Raw genomic sequence first — 21,455 nt, forward strand, 5'->3', positions numbered from 1 at the left:
CAAAGGGAGTCGTGTAATAGCAGCAGCCATATCAGGTGAGAAACATTGGGCGATCAATTCAGACTTCCACGCAAACTCATCATAATTAATTAGGCAAGAGACCTTACGCGATGGAAGGTCGTGGAAAACCGTAAGGGGCCTATTACATGGGACTCCTTCAACCCAACGATGATCAAAGATATCCACGTTACTCCCGTTTCCAATTCTCCAAATGCGTCCTTCCAGGATAATTCTTCTTGCACAAAGGATGTTGCGCCAGACATATCTTGGACAGAAACCGACCTTTGCTTCCAGTAGTTCATGTCGAGGGAAGTATTTGGATTTAAACACTTGGGCGCACAGCAACAACGGATTTTCAATGATCCTCCAGACTTGTTTTGCCAAGAGTGAGATATTGAACGCGTGTAAATTCCGAAAACCCAGCCCCCCAATCCGCTTTGAGAGACACAATTTATCCCATTTGCTCTAATGAATTTTCCGGTTCTTGGGGTCACTGCTCCACCAGAATTTAGCAATCTGTTACTGAAGTTCGTCGCAGAAAGTTCTTGGCAAAAGGAAGCAGCTCATTATATATACGGGGATTGCTTGAGCTATAGATTTAATTAGTACCTCCTTGCCTCCCCGTGAAAGGTTCCTCTCATACCATCCTCCAATTCGCTTAAACAGTCTTTCTTTGAGAAAAGCAAAGATTGCTTTTTTTGATCTACCGAGCATCGCAGGAATCCCAAGATACTTTGAGAACCGATCAACTTGGTGGACACCAAGTGTTGCAATTAGTCTGCTTTTTCTATCCGCATCTATCCCTTTACTAAAAGTGGCTTCAGTTTTTTCAAAATTTATTTTTTGGCCTGATGCTGCTTCATACTGCTCAAGGATGTGTTTTACTTTGGTACATTCGGTGACTGTAGCTCGGCAAAATATCAGTGAATCATCTGCAAACAGAAGGTGTGAGACAGTGGGGCTATATTTACTCACCCGAATCCCATGAATATGCCTGTTTAATTCAGCTTTCATTATCAATGCTGAGAGCCCTTCTGCACATATAATAAACAAATAGGGTGATAGCGGGTCTCCCTAGCGAAGACCCCTTGTCGGCTTTACGAAGCCTTTCGGTACCCCATTTATAAGAAAAGAGAAGGAAACTGAACTAAGACATTGTTGTATAAGTGCACACCATCTGACTGGAAACCCCATTGCCATCATCATATCCTTAATGAACATCCACTCAATGCGATCGTAGGCTTTGCTCATAGTCTAAAACTTTCTGCAAAAAAGAAAAGAAAAAAAAAAAGCTATTGAAGCCAGCTGGTTGCATATAAATTTGCAGCTAAACATTCAATAAAACATAAAACTCCCAATTTAAGGGTTCCTGTTCGTATGAACACTAAATTATATTATATATACAGAAACCAATACTCTATATAACTCAAAGAACTCTAATATTAATTAAAAAAAACCTATGTTTGTTTAGAATTATCTTTTGTTTTTTTTCCTTTTAATTCAAGACATGATAGATACAAAAAAAAAAAAAAAGTGTTTAGTAAAAATTCAAAATATATATTTTTAATAGAAAAATCAATTAATATCTACTAACTATCAATAAAAAAAGTAAACAACAAACAACAACATATGAAATAAACGGGTTTTAAAGGTCTGTTTGTTTCCATTTTTCGAAACTGTTTTTTTACTTCTAAATTTAAACATGAGACAAAAAATGTTTGGTAAAAATTCAAAACAACAAACCAGAAATGTAAAACAAACACTCTATTGTCAATTTATTTTCATTTTTCAAAATTACTTTTGTGCATTTTAAACCTAAACATAAGACAAAACATTGTTTAATAAAAATTCAAACCAACAAACGTTATCTTTTATTTGTGAAAGGTGATAAAATTAATTAATTTACGGGGTGTTTGTTAGAAGGGATATAGGAGGTGAGATAGGGATAAAAAATACGAGATAAGTTATCTCGTGTTTGTTTGAGAGATAGAAGAGTGAGACGGATGAGGGATAAGCCTCTTATCCCTCAAATCCTATACCCAGGAGGGGGGTGGTATAAGGAGGCGGGATAAGCTCCTGCAATTTTAATAGGATGGAAAAGTTCATCTTATCACTCAAATTAATGTTATGTAGTTTAAATAAGGTTAAAATAGTAAAATGTATTATTTTATCCCCATCCCTATCCCACATACCAAACATTGAATAATAATTCTCGGCTATCATATTTTTATCCTTGGGTTAAGGTGCAAAAATATCCCTAACGTTTTGGGCTAGGAGCAATTCTACCCCTAACGTCTAAAATGGTGCAATTTTACCCCTAACGTTGATAAATTGGGTCAATTTCAGACACTATTATAAAATACAGATATTTTTGTTCATTATTCTGCACCAATTGCATAATAATTCGTCTAAAAAAAGGATTTCATATTTTTTATAATTTAATAATAGAATTTGAGATTAATATTTATAAATTCGGTGGATTTTTAGAATTTTTTTTATCTAATCCGTACAAAAAAGACAGTATATTTTTTTATTTTTTTCACATTTCAATGAATGTTTGTGATTTGTTACTGATAAAATAACACACATATGAAGTGTAGATAACAAGATTCATGAGCGAGAAGACAGTTTGATGAATTATTTCTCAAATCGACCCAATTTATTAACGTTAGGGGTAAAATTGCTCCTGACTTCCAACGTTAGGGGTAAAATTGCTCTTGACTTCCAACGTTAGGGGTAAAATTGCACCATTTTAGACGTCAGGGATAAAATTGCTCCTGGCCCAAAACGTTAGGGGTATTTTTGCATCTTAACCCTTTTATCCTTATCCCAACTATTTATCCTTATCTCTATCCCAACCTTTATCCATATCTCTATCCCAATTGAATACCAAACGCCCCATTAAAAGATAGACTATTGGAACTTGATTAGAGTAATCTATTACCTTTATACCAGCTTTTACTCAATGAGAATAATGTTTATCTTTCATTTATTATTTATCTTTCTTATTTTTTTCATTAAGAGCTCAATAGATTATTTGAATTATGAAAGGAGAAATTTTAATGTACTATCGTTGTAATACATTTGAATAATTAAAAGACTTCACTTTTAAATGTTTATTTATTAATACTAATTATATTCATGAATTAATATTCATTTCTCTTTTCATCAATCGCGTGTATTACATTTGATAGTAGAATATTTCTCGAAAGATGTTTTAATTTCCTCTGTCTTTTTCTTTTCTGAAAATAATGATTTTTTAATTATCATAAATTAAGCATATCTTTAGTGAAAAAGGATATTGTACAATATAGAAACTTGAATATTAATTCATGTTTTTTTACGAAGATGATTATTAATTTGTTAATTCATTCAACTAATCCATATAATAAACAATGCACTACAATAGAATTTGGATTTTGCCCCATTTGGAGTTTTTATAAGGACTTAATCCTTATAAGGATTTTGGTTTAGCATATTACCTATTGTGAGTTTCTATTGATTAAAGATGAAACCGGTAGTTTTTTTTACCGGTTTCATGTTGTAAGGGACCCGGTAGATTAGCTACCGGTTTCAAATTAAAAAAATAAAAATTTTCTTTCTTTTATATAGTTGAAAAAGTTTGGTAGTCTACCGGTTTCAACTATTGTATTTCAAACTGTAATATAACTATAAAGAAACTGTAAAACCTTAATTTAAACTGTGAAAAATATAATTTCATTTTCACATTTAAAATAATAAAACATTTTTATCCGAATTAAATGTTCACTACTAACTAATTTGGTAATGAAAGGTTTAATTAATGAGTCCAAAAATAAATAGTTAAGAATTGAAGTTAAATTAAAATTTTAAAAACATAGAGGGACCAGTTTTGAAATTTTAGAAATAACTCCAAACATGCTTCGAATGTGGATGTGACTTTCAATCTAAATCTAAGCTCAAATGCTTAGCTTGTTGACTCAGAGCAACTCATCATCTAACTCTTGATTTAGGGAATTTCAATGTTTATTTTAAATATGACAAAACAGAAGAAGTTACATTATTAGGTAATGGAAACATTATTCATATATCTCATATTAGAAATTCAAAGTTGATTCTTTTTAATTTTTCCATTCAATTTTATGATATTCTCCATATTTTGAAAATAGTTAATTTCTTATTTGTTTCTTCCCTAACATGTACTAATCTTATATCTATCTAATTATTCACTAGTCATTTTCTTTTGAAGAATTTGGTAACAAAGAATGAAATATATCGAGGAATGTAAGAATAAATGAAGCAAACGGGCTCTGAACCATTTACTGATCCATTTATAGCCCGCTCGTAACCTAATCATTTAGGATTGGGCCTTTAGATTTAACCTAGTTGTAAATAGATAGTTATGAAGGTTAAATCTAACACTCTAATAACACAATACTCAGCGATACTGCACAATCCATTTGTTCTCTCTCCTTCAGCCACCGCCCCCTCCCTTTGTTCTCGGCTTGCGCTCTTAGTTCGTGGAACAACGGAAATTGCACATTCAGTGTAGTAACCTCCTAGATCGGTGATACGGAGCCAATGTTGATTACTCCCGCTATTGTTCAACGGATATGCGCTACAATAGGTAAACCTAAATCTGTTGATTTATTTATTACATGTCTCTTAGAGGTAAGAGAAATCCATTATAACTATTTAGAGTTCCTTTAAGGAACGAATATGAATGGTCTTTACACAATGTCACTTCCGCCATCATTACCTCAACAAGTTCAACCCTTTAGTATTTCTCTTCCTTCTTGTGTGGCATTCTAGAGTAGGACAAGCCATTCGGCTTATTGTCAAGAAAACGTACTTTCAAAGACCAGTCAAATCCTTTCAATTTGATTGGGGAGGTGAATTTCAAACCCTCGCTAAAACAAAATGAGTTTGTAGAACGAAAACACTGTCATGTGGATTATTTTATGTGTTGTTGTCTCTAATGGGTGGAGTGTCCATTAGTTGTATGACTATTGTAGCATATTTATGCTAGTAAACCTTTTTTTTCGTTCGTAAAGGTATCCACTGCCGACAGTAATGACTATTCCCTAATATTCCCTAATATTGGGGGAATAGAAGAAACTGAAATAATACATTTACTAATATTGTTATTTGAAACAATTAGCTCTTCATTAATCAAATAATCTTAGTTTTATCTGCAAACAATTTACACAAATTGAACTTGAACTAAGTTAAACTATACTACTATTTGTTCATGGATAGTCATAGAACCAACTACACAAAAACTAATATGAAACAAAAAACCATCAAACGTTGTACAAACCCATATTTCTCCATTCTGGTCTGACCATAATGAAACTGGAGATCACGACAAGTTGGATGATGAGTTTTAGGTTGATCCCACAGGAAACAGTCAATGGCAAACTGTTTCTTGAACTCCAAGTCTCCATTAACACTCAATCCATATTGTTTAAGAATCATGTCGATTTCCCATTCCGACATCTTCTCGTACTGTGTTTTAGTGTAAGACGGATAATGCAGAGGCATCTTGAACTTACTCTCACTCTCAATTTCCCTTTTTATTTTCATCTTCTTTCGTTCTACTTCTGCCGCTTTTCTAGCGGCTATGGCAAGCTGCTTTTTGAGTTCTTCTGCCGCTGCAAGCTGCTTTTCGAGTTCTTCTTCTTCCCTAAAAAGGATAGAAAGTCCACCTATGCCCATAACCTAAATTCCTAATTGAATTCCAATATTAATTAATCAGGTTTTAAAATAGAAATAAGAAAATAATAATAAATTGAATATAACAAACCTTGGAATAATTGGATGAATGAAAGAAAAAGATTATTATGGCTTGATGAAATCAATCTTTTTAAGGCAGCTTTTGCTGCGATTGACAACACAAGTATGAGTGAAACTCCAACTGTCTGTGGAATTATCACTTGGAAAAAAAAATAGCACGAATGTAGAGAAACATAAGTTTAGAGAGATGAAAGAAATTTGGCAAAGAGGAATTCGGGCTAGGTGAAGTATTCGGTATGTGTATTTCGAATGAGAAAAAAATTACTCTTATAGACAGACTAGTGGAACGTTTTTTCTCTCTCAATTAATTCACTTAGTGAGAATTAAACTAAATTCACATTAATGATGAGTAAAACCGGTATAACGGCTAAATCGTTTTCCAGAATTTATAATGAACATTAATTTTATTTAATTCAGCATATGAGATTTATTTTTCTAGTAACTCACATTCAAAATTTAAAAGAAACTATAACAGTTTATAAAAATGTATATATGTACTTCTCTACACAAACATTCCCAAGTGGTAACCATTAAACGTTTTACTAAACATTAATTATATTTAATGCTATCAATGATATTGAATTCTTTTTTGGTTCGTAAGGGTATCCACCGTCGACAGCTATAACTATTCCCTTTCGCAGATGGTTTGCACCTCTATAGGTGGGACTGCTAGTTCCATTTCAAAAGGTGAGAATCGAACCCTAAACCTTAACCAAAGGGAGGATGGGCCTTTACCACTCTACCACAACTCCCGTAGTTATGAGATTGAATTCTCTAGTAACCATCATTTTGAATTTAGAATAAATTCCGACTTGTTAAATGTCTTTATTCCCCTAAACAATTATTCCAAAAGGTTCATTTTCAGTTCTAATTTCTCATTCATTATTTATCTGTTTTTGTAACATCCGTAATTTTATAGGGCTAATTGCAAAATAAAATTTATAATATATATTATAAATTACAGTAATATAATTAACTTTATTATTTAATATATTACTATTATTATTATCAATATTTTTTTTTGGTAGAAAAAAAGTTTAGGTAAGGGTAGGTCTACCCACTCCCAAGGTCAGGGCAAACCACATAATTTATAATATATTAAATTGTTAGTTATTATCATTATTATTATTATTATTATTAAGAATAAGTTTGTTAATTATAGATAAGTATTATTATTATTATTATTATTATTATTATTATTATTATTATTATTATTATTATTATTACTACTACTACTACGGTTTTTTGGTTATCAGGGGAGGGGAAACGATTATTTTCAAAAACAAACCTGCACTCTTTCTTCTCTTTTCTTTATTTTCTTCCATTTTATTTTTCATCATAACTCCATGTTCCGATTACCCCTTGAAACGAAAAATATACCATTAAATTCTTTGTTTCATGAAGAACATTTTAAGACCACTATTGATATTTTCTGACTAAAAAATATGGTGACCGGAGCGGGTACTTTTCACCGACAAAGTGTTAGATCTCGACATTTTAGGCGGTTTTAGTTGTGAAAGGTGTGTACTTTTGGACTCCCCTAATAGTTGGCTATCTTGTGATAGTCTCGGTTCGTGATTCCGGCATCTCCGGCGAACTTCCGGTGGTCGACCACCGTGCTCCGGTGAAACTCCGGAGAGCTAGTAATGGGTCAATTAGAACCCGAATAATTTGATTAGCTTTTTGGGATTAGAGGTAAAATTAATTGCTTATGTTTATATATATGTCTATTGATATTTTGTCATAGAATAATTAAATGCATGTTGAATTGATATTGAGTATTTGGTTATCCTTTAATTGGTACTTTATTTATATATATGGTGATTTGAAATGTGGAATTTCAAATGTTCTCTATATGGTTGAATTTATTGATAGAATCCTTTGTTCCTTTTAAAATCATGTTGCTGTGAAATTATACCATGATAGAATGTGAATGTATATGAGTTCAAAAGATTACGAATTACGAAATTGCATTGGATTATGTTTGAGTTAGAACGAAATTGTATTGGATTATGTTTGAGTTAAAACAAAACATAAATAGCTAGCTTGGGTGAATATATTCAATGGTCTGGAGGTTTGTTGATACTGTGATCACAGGCACCTGGGTAGGGTGTTATTTTACTCTAATTGAGTTTATACGGTGTCCTGAAACTGGGGGCGATAGCAGTACCATATTATTAAAAAAAAAAAAGAAATCATTATGAGGTTAAAAGGGTACGTGTCCTGAAACTGGGGGCGATAGCGTACACATACGTTGGAATATTGTTAACCATGAGACCATTGAGTATATTTCACTTAGGTCTAGCTGGGCCCTTAAAAATAAAGATAATAAATTATAATTTTGTTGTTTGAAGTAAATCGAGTCACATACGAGATGATATGTTTATATCTTATTCTTGATTGATTGATGGTTGATTGTTTGATTTATTAAATGTTAAGATGCACGAAATTAATTATATATATATATATATAAATGTAATTATGTTTATTGAGTAGGCAGCTCACCCCTTGCCACGTTGAAATTTTCAGGCTAGGTTCAGAGGTTCTCCTATTTGCTAGATTTTCAGGTTTATCATACATCCAGACTGACCAGCACAAGCGTCTCATTCTCATTAGAAATTTTATGGACATTTATTAGGATTTAATGTATTGTTGAACTATATTATTTTGTTTAGATTAAGTGAATTTTGATTGATCAATTACATTGTTTTATTGGTTATTGAACATTTTGAATATTGATTCTTTATAGGCAATAATGAACAAGGAGACTTTATTTGATTATGTTGCTCTTTGTATGCAATTATGATAACTAATTGGGTTCGTGTCTGTTTTAATGTGACCCGGGACGGGGGTTACAGTTTTAGCTTAAAATATATCATTGAAATGATTTCATGGAATGGAATAGAATAGAAAGACAATTAATAACAAATTAAAATTATCATTTTCTCGAATAGTCTTCTCTAAAAATAATTCTTATATTTATTTGAAGTTATTTGTGATTTTGAAGCCTACATTTTTATGCCTTCCAAAAGCAAGCAAAAGCAAATGTTATTTGAAAAATCTTACTAATCACTCACATGAAGCTCTGTTTGGGATAAAAAAAACAACTAGACCATATCTTTGAAAATGTTTAAAACACACATAAGTAGCATCGTTATATATATATAGATATATATATATATATATATATATATATATGTAGGGATAGAGGTAAACCTTCTTCCCTTAATTACTTTTTTTTAATAAAAAAACTTTATTAAATCAACTTAACAGAAAGAATATCGCTAAGAAACAACGGTGGACAATCCCACACACTACACACTGACTTAGAGGTAACCGCTCGTGCTAAAGAATGAGTTGTCACGTTTCCTGAACGTTTAATAAATAAGATAGAAAAACTGTCTATCTCTAAGTAAAAGGATACAATCATGAATGACCTCAAATAGGCAAGAATAAATCGAAACAGGGTTGTTGATCGCTTGTATCAGTTAAAAGCAATCAGACTGAATCTTAATTTCGATGCTATTTGAGGATTTAATCCAACTAAGGGTTTCTTTAAATGCCAGAGCTTCAGATAATTCAGGGTCAAAAAACCCGCAGAGAGAATCATAGCTAGCATAATTACAATATCCGAATTGGTCATGAACGAGAAAGCCAAGAGATGTATATCCATCGTCGACAAATACAGATGCATCCACATTGCAGATAAGAAAACCATGAGAAGGTTTCCTCCATTTCAATAGTGTTGGACAAACTTGATGATTTACATACTTCAAATGTTGAGACTGAGCCATACTCCACTAGCGTTGTTCCTAGAGAGACGAAGAGAGAATAACAGCCGCTGTTGAATGATTTCTATCTCAAACCACTCAATTATAATGCTTCCACAATCCCTAAATGATGACCGCAATATCCGAAATTACGCCTATATAAGATTGAGAGAGAATCGTGACAAACTAGCTTGAAACGTTTCGAACCTCTATCATTTGGTCATCCCCGAAGAAAAGCCACCACACCTATTGTGGAAATCCATAAGAGATCAAAACATGAGTTTCATCTTATCGCACATGCTCATAGATTCGGCATATATTATGTAATAAGCTCATTTGTGTAAATAAATTGGAAAGTATAGGGAGACAATGTGAGATTGCACGCCAAATACAATTTCTAATTTTAGGGGCAACCTTAATACGCCAAATAGAATTATTCCATGGGAAATGAGCTGGAGTTACAATTGGATTTGATTAATTTAGAGCAAGAAAGTACCCACTTTTAACTAAATAAGAACCTGATCTTTGAGCCACAACCATGAATCATTTCCACTATGGGATCTTTTAGTTATGGAATGTATCAATCACTGATCCCTATTGTTAAACATCGAGTCTAGGATATAAGGATACCATTTTCCTCTATTGTCGAGCAGATCACTAACAAGGCTCGTAGATAAAAATGGATGTATAGGGGATGTAATATATAGGTTAGCTACATCTGGTAACCATGGATCATCTCAAATATGAATATCAGCTATAAAGCCCACCTTGTGGAGTCCTTTCAACAGAACATCCTATCGTGCTTGGATTCCTTTAGCTGATGCACCGAACTCAACCTTTCTTTGAGTAAAGGGTTTAATATATGGTCATCCCACTTGACAAAATCTCCAGCTCTTCTCATTAAATCTGGGACTTCTTCGACCTTCTTGTAGTTAACTCTTTCGACAGGTCTTTACTTCGATAATTGCTTTCAATGGCTTCAACAACTCCGTTTATGTTCAGATGTTTGATCTGGATGGCCATTCGTTGGAAATGCTCCACCCACTCCTTTAATGGCTCACTAGACTCTTGCATAAATTAGTTTAGATCTTACATTATTTTTCTCTCTAGAATGGAAGTGATGAAATGGTTTGTAAACTCTTTAGACATTTATTTAAAAGATCTGATGGATTCGGGTAGAAGTTGATTGTACCAATAGGTCGTCGAATCCCTTAAGGTTGTTGAAAATAAGCGGCACATAAGAGCATTTATTATCGTGGTGGTCTGGAGAGCTCTAAGAAAGCTTTTCACATTGAGAGTTGGATCTTTCATACTATTATAGTCCTTAAGAAGATGATATTTGAATCCGCTAAGCATTGGTTGATTCATTATCTCGGCACTTAAAGGAGTGTCAAAATCTGTAGTTTCTGGCATTCTTGACTCTAGTCCTTCATCCTTCATGGCATGTCGAAGCTCTTTCCTAGTATGGTTATATACTTCTTCTTTCAAAGAGTGTTCCTCTTCCTTCGACTTCGTTTGCCTTCAGTTTCGGTAGTTTGTGGATCTAGAAACCTCTGGTATTTTTCTATACGATTCGTAGCGACGAATCAAGACAAATGCCTCGACGCTGCTTTGGGAATCGAGATCCTTCAGGCTTTGGAACATGCTTAATAAGAGAAGGCGAACAATAATTTCTTCATTATGGAGCACTTGCATGTTTTTCTTTTGGTCTCCCTCTAATTATCTTTAGTTGAGACTCGTTAAAAAATCCTCTTTTCCTAGGACATGTTAGGATGTCATGATGTCCTGTAGAACAAGCTATTGAAACTCTTCCATCTCTATATCTCCCAGCTTCACTAGCCTCCTTCAATTCTATCCGCATTACCTCCATTTGTGTAACATGCCCCGCCCTCATGACGTTCATAGACTCTTGAACAGATCCAATGTTGTATATTAGCTGCTTTGTTAAGCCATTCTATAAAACTACGCTGCTCATGATCCAACGAACCTAAACAGGCACCAATCCTTTGATATAATGTCGGAGTGACATGTAATGGTGATAACGAATGGTTACTAGAATCTACGAAGCCATGATTAGGTGCAGCTAACGTACTTGGGATATCCTTAGCTGGAGGACCAAGCTGAACCACAAAATTGTGAACATGAACCATTGTTACGAAGAACGTCCACGCTCACCGCACCAAATGACGTCCTTAATACTGAATGTAATCTTCGTTCTGCTCCCGATGACCTGAAACAGTAGCAAACGGTCAAGGAGCGGTTGAATTCTGACGAACCATCTCCGATGCTTAAGTTAGTGGGTATTGGAAAGTATGAGATAACTTGAAAGCAATTGATTGATTAGACATTGAATGATTGATGTACCTAAGGCTCATATTTCAAGGTTATTTATAGGTGGTTGAATACCTGAATAGTTTTACGCTTTTACACGTGTCAACTTCTTACTGACTTCAGACTTATTCTTTTATATCATTCCGCATTTCATGTAAACTTTGGGATCCGGAACAATTATCGGTCCATGTGTCCGCTTTAGGCAGCTTCGTGTAAATTAACTTCAGAGTATTAGATTTTTTAGTAAAATAATTTACTAATGCTTGTATCTCAGTTTTCAGGAAAACCCATTAGCCTTTCGTTAATTTGCAGTGGAATATGTAATTTTTTTTTCTTTTAGAATTGTGTTTATGGCTTCCAAGAAAGAAGTTGGTAAGGAAATAATTTGGACATTAAACTCTTAAACTCATACATGACCCAAAACCCCAGAAGCTATAGCTCCCTCTTCCATGAACAAGAAAGACTGAAGTATTACACAGACAGACAGTCTATAGTTTTCTACAAAATATATAATATAAAAGCTTAGAATTAAGTATAGAAAAAGATGGATGGATGACTGATCTTAAATTCTTAATTAATAATTAAGCATATCCTAATATGACTCGATACAAGAAACCCATAAAGTGTTGATGAAATCCACAACTAGGAGAAGTAGTGATTTGTTGAGTATCATTATTATCAGGCCAGAGAAAAGCACCCATTGCATACTCTCTTTTGGAACCTAAATCACCCTCTATAGGCAGCCCATATTGAGCAAGAAGCCTATCCAGCTGCCACTCCGGCATTGTCTCGTAGTCTTTCTTGCTATACCTTGGGTAGTGCACTGGCATTTGAAAGAAGTTCTCACTATCACTCACCATTTTCTTCAATTCAATCTCTCTGAAATATTACTCCACAGATGAAATCCTTATATAGGAGAGGGTAGGGTGTCACGAGAATCAGTTGGCTTAACTTCTTCTCTTATTCAAAGTGTGCAATACAATACTTGTTTTTGTGTGATTCTGTGGGCTGAATTTGCATTAATTGGGTTTCAAAACTGCCATATTGCTACATATTTCCCATGGCTAATTAGAATTAGGCAAGTAGTATGAATGAAATCTCACCTGAAAAGAAACAGAGTGACTTTGTGACATTTGGCGACCTCAATTAAATTGCACAAATCCAATGGGCTCTCAACCACTATATTGCACCCTGAAATTTTATGCTTGTGTAAGTTTTTGTCTTATATACTAATAAGTATATGGAGAATTACCACTTTAGCCCCTAACGTAGGAAATCAAATCATTTTTGTTTTAATGGTTGTGAAATGTGCAATCATAGTTCTTTCTGGATAATAAAACTTGGGGTTAAAATTGTGTTATTTTATATAAGTCTTGAAAAAGAGCTATAATTATGCGTCAAGTTCTGTTATTCAGAGCCATAATTACAACATTTCACAAATATTGAGGTTAAAATTGTGTTATTTTATACGTTGTGGCTAAATTGATACTTCTCAAGAAAACAGAGAGACGCTATTTTGGTAGTTTATCCCAATTTGTAACGGTGAAAGATGCAAGTGATATCTAGGGTCGGTCCTGACTTTTTGTAGGCCTGAGGCGAGATAATAAATTTGAAGCATTTCATACATAATTTTTTTTTACTAGGCGTCTAGATGAAAGGTTGTCAGACATCCCAACTAGAGATTCCCCACTGATATCAAAAGTGAAATATGTGCCATCCAGATGTAAAGAGGTAAACAACATATTAATTTGGTGTGTCAATTTAATTGTACCAATTGACAAACCTTAAGACGGAAACTATGTCATTTTGTAGCATGACGATTAAAATAGCTCAAGTTGAAACTGTTTCATTTTGATACCTTGTCTCAATAATTATAAAAACATTACTTGTACAATTTATTATATTAAATCATAAAAGGATTTAAAGTGGAATTTACAGATCGTCTATAAATAAGGGTTAAATTTTGATAAAGTTGGAAATCAAACCTCAAACTAATATATAACCAGAGATTCAACTCTTCACCACTTGGACCAATCCTCATTCTCTATTGTCTTAATTATTTAATTAGAAAATGTCTTAATTAGTTAATTAGTTATAAAAAAAAAGAGATGTTTTTCTATAATTCCATAAAAAAAAAACTGACAATTCCCATTTTACTCATATATTTTTAAGGATTACTATAGTGCAAAAGTATTCTAAATTTTTTTCCTTTTATATATGGAGATGCAAAATGCATCAAAGAGAAAATATTATGAATTTCCTTTTACAGAGATTTCCTAAAAAACAATGTGAAAAAATAGAACGGAGAAGAGTTGAGGATTTGGACTACATTATGTGATGTCAGGAATTTTCACATGCACCTTAATGAGCAAGTGAATTTGCTCATTCACCGTTAGATATAGACTTATTAAATCTAAGCCTCGGGATGCTTTGAATCTCCACCTTAGGATTCTAATAAGCCTAGATCTAACGGTGAATGAGCAAATTCTACATGTTCGTTAAGGTGCATGTGATCAAGACTGGATGTGAGTGTAAGGCTTTGTTTGATAAAACATTTAATTATTTAAATTAAAATATTAAGCACTTATTTAATTTAAGTGCGTTTGATAACTGTTGTTTCTTCACCACTTAAAGTAGTTTTTTTTGTAGGGAAAAGAAAGTAAAGACAAAACAAACACCACAACAAATTAACCCGGGATTAGCCTAGGAAAGTTAACCCCCACAATATCTTCAGAAAACAAAGTTTTCAAGAAATCAGGAGGAGAAGAGAAAATAGAAACGCTCAAAACCCTCTCATGGCCCTCAACAGCAAACCGATCTGCCAACACTTAATTTTCAGTTTTATGAAACAACACCTAAGATTACAATATGAGTATTCTAATCGTATGGTATCCCAAATTATTTATGTAAATCTCAAGTTTGAGGGTTGGCTTCCTATTATTATTATTATTATCGGTGGAATTATTTTTTAAAAGCAATCGTATTTTCCTTTATAAGAAGATTCCACTTAAATCTATATGTTTCTTTATTGCTTTATTTTTTATTATCTTGTTTTATCATTATGTATATATACATATTACATTGTTACCAATCTTATTTACGAGATCTAACAAATAGTACTAGAGCTTTGGTTCTATACATATGGTTGTATATATTAAAATGGAATATTCTTCAAATTTCATGATCGAATTGAATTCAAACTGATCAATTTGGAAGCTGGTGATGGAAAATATTTTGTACTGTAAAGATATACATGAATCAGTAGAAGGAGAATAGGCACATACACATAAACGATATAAATTGGAATAATTTGAACCTGTCCATTGGGAACACTTGTCAATGCATGGCTAGATTTTAACGTGTTACATCATGGAAGAATTTGCAAGAGATTTGTGATCTAAAACATGTCGAAACAAATTGTTCTTAACTAATAAAAAAGTTTGTCAATATGAAATATAAGGCTCGAGGCCGGAAACCCAAACTCGAGGGATCACGGCTTCCCCAAAAGAGAAATAAGGTTCTTCCGAGCAGGCTTGGTCAACCTCAGAGAACACAACAGATTCAAAGTTTCCTAATGCTAGATGATTTTACGATCTTACGGCTTTCATACGATGAGTTTTCTAGATATTTCTCATGCTCCATCTTTTAGTGAACTATGCGCTTCTATTAATCATGTGCTCTTTAGGAATCGGTTGATGCTTTTCTTATAAGGTACGTTATTTACATTATAGGGATCACAAATTCGTACTGACAATTGTTCTTTGCCACGTCAGGAAAACTGGCTGCATTATGCGAAAATCCTCTATTTACTAACTTGATAGCCACGGGTTTTTTTTCGATGAAAATTACCACAATAACCGATCTACAACTCAATAAAAATCACAAGAGTTTTTTTAAATTAATCATGTTTTCTATTGTTTTTTTTTTGTTGTTGTTTTTTAAAGAGGACGGATTCGAACATATTCCAAGCTTCAAATATTAAATATTAGCTAATGTAAGGAATCAAGCCACATGATCACAAATAGTCAAATGTAAGGAATACCACTCAATCAAGTCCACATGATCATTACTCATCTCCCCCAAGCCACACGATCAGAGTTAAGCATTGCATGACCACTTAACTAACTGTGGGTCCTCTTACATGTAATTATGCAATATGTGATCTTAGCCACTCGATGGGTTACTTGGCCCATCCAATGAAATTTAGATGTCGCTCTACCCACAAACATTTCAATACCAAAAAAAAAAAACTCAAGTAAATACTAGTACTAAATAATTTAAATTTCTTCTTAGAATTTTTATTTTTAATATAGGAAATAGTAAAATTTTACTTCTACAACAATTTTAAAGTAATAATAATTTTACTTTTACTATATAACGAAAAATTTATTTCACTATTATTTAATTATCAGATTTTTTATCATTTTTAAAAAAGTATAAATTTATTCGTATCTGTTGGACCCACGAGTTCACCAACAGCTCCACCATTAGTATGATATTGTCCGCTTTGGGTCAAGCCCGCACAGATTTGTTTTTGGGCTCCTTCCCAAAAGGCCTCATACTAATGTAGTTGGTGAACTTCTTTATAAACTATGTAACTCCCTTGTATCTTTCCGATGTGGGACTTGGGATATATACCCAACAGTATCCTATGAAATTGTAAAAAGCTACTCCTAATATTTTCAAGCAGTCCAATTTTACCCGTAAGTAAAAAGTTGATCGAAATGGTTTGGGTGTTATTTGACTGTCACATCATACTTTCCAAATATCACTTATGTCTAAAATATTAATTATGTTGCATAGTTATAAACAATATGCTAAAATACTAACAACTAAGTCTAACACATACAAATTGATAAAAAAAAATATCAAAGTGTCTAAAATGTGTACTGTGTTACTAACACAGTTACAAATAAGTTGCCAAAATGCACAAAATGCTTCGATTTATCAAAAAAAAAAATGTTTGGAATTTAATTATGAAAGTCAAGTAACGGATTAAATAACTATCAAACCAACATTTTCAAATATTTTGTTAGGTAGGGGTAAAATTGATCTTGTTTAAAATGCATAAATGACAAATTTTTACCATTTTGTACGTTAGGGATAAATATGTATTTCTCTTAAAACGACAGGGACAAGTTTGAACCGTACGTCAGGGATAAATATGCATTTCTCTTAAAACGAGAGGGACAAGTTTGAACTCTCTAAGTTTGCTATATTACTAGCACAGTTAGAAATAACATGCCAAAAATACCAATAACTAAGTCTATCATATATAAGTTAAATCACCCACAAAAATGGTTGAAGTGTTTAAAATGTTTACTATGTTACTAGCACAAATGCAAACAATTTGTTTGGAACATTTAATGTGGCAGTCAAATAACTACCAAACCACTTCATTAAAAAAATTTGTTAGTGATTTAAAGTGAATACTTGATACTCGGATTCAGACATGGAAATTCAACTTAGATGATTTAACTGGATCCTCCCTACCAACACTGGATATTTGGTTCATCAATCTAGAAGTGTGATCCTTTCTTGACTAGAGTATCGCAATCCTATTCTAATCGGAAGTTTTTGGCATACACAATTATATCCTAAATATACAAATTCTTTCCTGTTTAAGGATTCTTTCTTAAGCAAATTAGAGTCGTTGGTTTTTATTTAATATAGGACTCTTTATTCTTATATAAAGAGTATGATTGCTCCCTCAAACATATATCGCATATACACATTATATTCTAGTGTACGTAACATTGCTTTACTATTACTTCTTTTTTCTTAGATTAGAATTAACTTAAGCATCAAAGAGCCCCTCGTCGGGATTCGACTAATCTTTATCTTGCAAAAATGTCGGAGGAACACAAAACTAGATCCGTAAGTGAAATTTTCCTCATACATTATCATTATTGCGGTGAATGTGGATCCGAGAAATAATAATGAATTCATCAGGTACCGTTATTAAAGTTGTTGCATCTGTAAACTCGACAGTAACAACCAACATGTCATCATTCCCCCAACATCTCAAGTCTCTCCTGCTACTATATGTATATTCCTTCTACCAGTGAGCTTCCTTTCTAGGATGCCCCCGTGACATAGAGGAGCTGAAAATGTCATCTAATCAACTATCCCAACCATTATGGTTGCCGCTAGAACCTAAGACATGTTTTGTATTCTAGATGGGAAATAATGTCGTGTGGAATCCTTGATGTGCTTAGAAGAATGTTTGCCACTCCGAGCCACACACTTGGGGGAGATTTTTCCTTACCTATATCCACAAACTATGTTTTTCTTGGTTCATGTACAAGAATCACGACTCAAACTGGTACATTCTCATATGTGATGGTTCATCCTACTTTTTTTGAAGCCATTATCGCATCCCCATCCTATTCTATTAGGAGTCTTTGGCCGGAGCAATTATCTACTAAATATATAGTCCTTCCTTTTTAAGTATTCTTTTTCTAAATCAATTAGAGTCAATTTGTTCCTATTTAGAATAGAACTACTCACTCCTATATAAAAGATCTCGTTCTCTCGATAAGGTATCTCATATACCCATTATATTCTCATGTAACCTTGCTTTACTATTACTTCTCTTTTTCCTATATTAGAAATGCCTTGAGCATCAAAGAGTCTTTTGTTAGGATCCTGATAATCTATGCCTTGGAGGAACGTAGGAGGAATGCAAAATTGGATCTTCCGAGAAGTTATGTGGATCCTTAGGACAAAAATTCCACATACTTTATCATTTAGGTAGGAGAAAAGTTGACCTTGATTATAAACATTAGTGATAATTTCTTTAACGTTTCATATGTTAGAAATAAATCTGCAGTTTGTCTTTACCTTATCTCATTTTTACTCATGAATTTTTCTTCATAAATAGAAGTATTATAATATAATAAAACATAAGTACAAATAAATTGGTTTTAAGAGGGTAATCTAGTGGAGGACTGGATGGTGAACTTTGTAGGGTCATTCTTTTTAGGGGATCACAACGTCGTACTTTTCCTGATGACATCCAGGATACCATGTTTGAAGACATCATTGGGTCAGTTATTTATTATTCGTATATAATTTTCTTCGATTCTTTTTTTATTAGGCTTTAGTTTTCCTTGTGTGACTAAAAAAATAAAATGATTTTTTTTATAAAGGGTCTTAGAGCATTTCTAAAAGTATATTAGTTGGCTCTTAAATTAAAATTTGAGGAAAGAGTTAAAAATCAATTCCTACAGCCTCTTAACCTCTTAGTGGCTCAAATTACTAAGAGCCACAACATCCTCTTGATTATTGAGGAGTCTCCTCCACTCCTAGTCCCTCCTTATTTCAGTTTTTATTAATATTTTATTATTAAAGAGTCTATCTCCTCTTGATAAAATAATAAATAAGAAATGAATATGTGGAGTATTGTTGGAGATGATATATATGGTTAGGCTATATTAGTCACTCTTCAAATCAATAAAACATTCAAATGTTTATATTATTTTTGAAGATTAATATTTTCAAATTCAGTAAAAATAAATTATATTTTCTTGTCTAAATCGTACAAAATACAGTGTATTTTTTTTAATTCTTTTGTTATAAAAAATTAACGTCTAGATATGGTTATGATATGTTGCTAACAAATGATAAAATTATCCACATGTAAAATGTAGATTATACGATTCATGACTGAGAAGACAATTTGATGAATTATTTCTCAAATTGATATAACTTTCTAACGTTAACGGTAAATTTGCTATTTGCTGCCAATGTTAATAATAAAATTATACATATTTAAATGCTATGAGTAAAATTGTTCATACCCGTTAACGTTAGGAGTATTTTTATGCCTTATTTGGTAAAAAAAATATAATTTAGAATTTTATTTTTTTTGTTTTTGAAATTGAGAAGGTTTATAGCCCAAAATAAATAGTAGAAAATTAGTGGGTTGGAATTGTGTTGTGTGCCTTAAAACTATCCACCTACTTAATTTATGTACCCTTAGTCCATGCATTAACCTCTACCCAAATTTTGGGTCCTCTGCAATATGTCTTAGCTCATCAAATGATTGAATAATATATATATATATATATATATGACCATAGAAAATGTAGCGGTCATGAAGTGCTAGCACATAGGTGTAGAATCTTTTTTCTGATGATTTCTAAAATTTACCCAGCTCGTGGAGCTATCAGCAGCAGTGGTTCCGGCGGTCGGAGGGACCCAGACCCACCCCTGTCTCCGCCCCTGCATCAGCTCGTCGAGCTGGGAAATTATTGGACAGTGTTGCTAAGCATTGCTAGATAGTCCAACGAACTAGGTTGGCTCGCAAGTTAGATGAAATTGTTTCACGTTTTTCGCTTTGATTTTGTTTTTCGGATTCGTCTTATCAAATACGTACATATTTTTGAACATCTAAAAGTTGTATTAATAAGTGAGGATCAATCAAATGCATTTTTTCTAAACTAAAAACCATTTTTATTCAATCACATACCATATTTTCAACTTTTCAAATGTAATAATCAAAGACACAGTGTCAATAAATAAAGAATAAAGACTTTTTTATTTTATTTGTTTCTTTTATTAAAATTCAAAACTCACTTTCAGCAAAATAAAAAATAAATTAAGCATACAAATAAACTAAACTTAATATTTTACATTATATAAAAACTTTATAACAATGTTGAAACATGAATTTTACTATAAAATTAATCTTAAACACTTCAAAATAGACAGTAAAAAACTCAAAAGATAAAGATAAAAATATCCTATTAGTTTCATGTCTGGTACAATTGCTATGACTCATCCTTTATTATGGTTGGATCTAGAATTATATACAATAGTTAAAAAAAACATGATTAATAAAAGTAACAAAGTTATTTTTTAAAAAATTAAATATATAAATAAAAACTTTTAAAAAAAAATTAGTTCAAGGGATTTGAACTTAGAGCCTTTTATAATGAAACATGACTCTTAATCAATTCAACTATCTTGAAATACAAAATTATACTACAAAACACCAAGATAAACTAAAATTAGAGGAGCTATCAAGTACCGAAACAATATTACTATGCACCCAAACCCTGGACTGGATCCGCCTCAGCTCGTGGTTGATTGAAAAGTGCCAAGAGCTGAGAGATAGTGCGTGAGAGATTCGGTTCGTCCATATTTATAGAGAAGAGAATTATGCTACCAACTCGATATCGAATTTTACGGATAATTTTTCTTTAAAATAATACAAGTGTGATATATCTTTTGCATGTATTTAAAACATCTTACTTGATGATGAAGGTCAGATTTGCTTCAATAGTCTCATTTGCTTTTAGTTTATTCCCACAAATTTATTTTTTTCTTTTTTGAACGGTTCTTATGAGTAAATGGCTTTGATTAGGAGAAAATGGCTTTGATTAGTGGGTATATTTGTAATTAGTGACTTTGCTCTTAGGAACTCTTTTCCTATCCCACGTGGAAAACTTATCAAAGTTTCTAAGAGTATATAAAGGTTTGGGCTTTATAAGCATTTAAATTGTGTTTAGTGAGTTTTGGCAAATATACTACGCGCGCTCGCTCGTTCATTCACGCGACGCCCGACCGACCGGA

This window comes from Euphorbia lathyris, chromosome 4 (genome assembly GCF_963576675.1).
Source record: "Euphorbia lathyris chromosome 4, ddEupLath1.1, whole genome shotgun sequence".
Classification (NCBI taxonomy): Eukaryota; Viridiplantae; Streptophyta; class Magnoliopsida; order Malpighiales; family Euphorbiaceae; genus Euphorbia; species Euphorbia lathyris.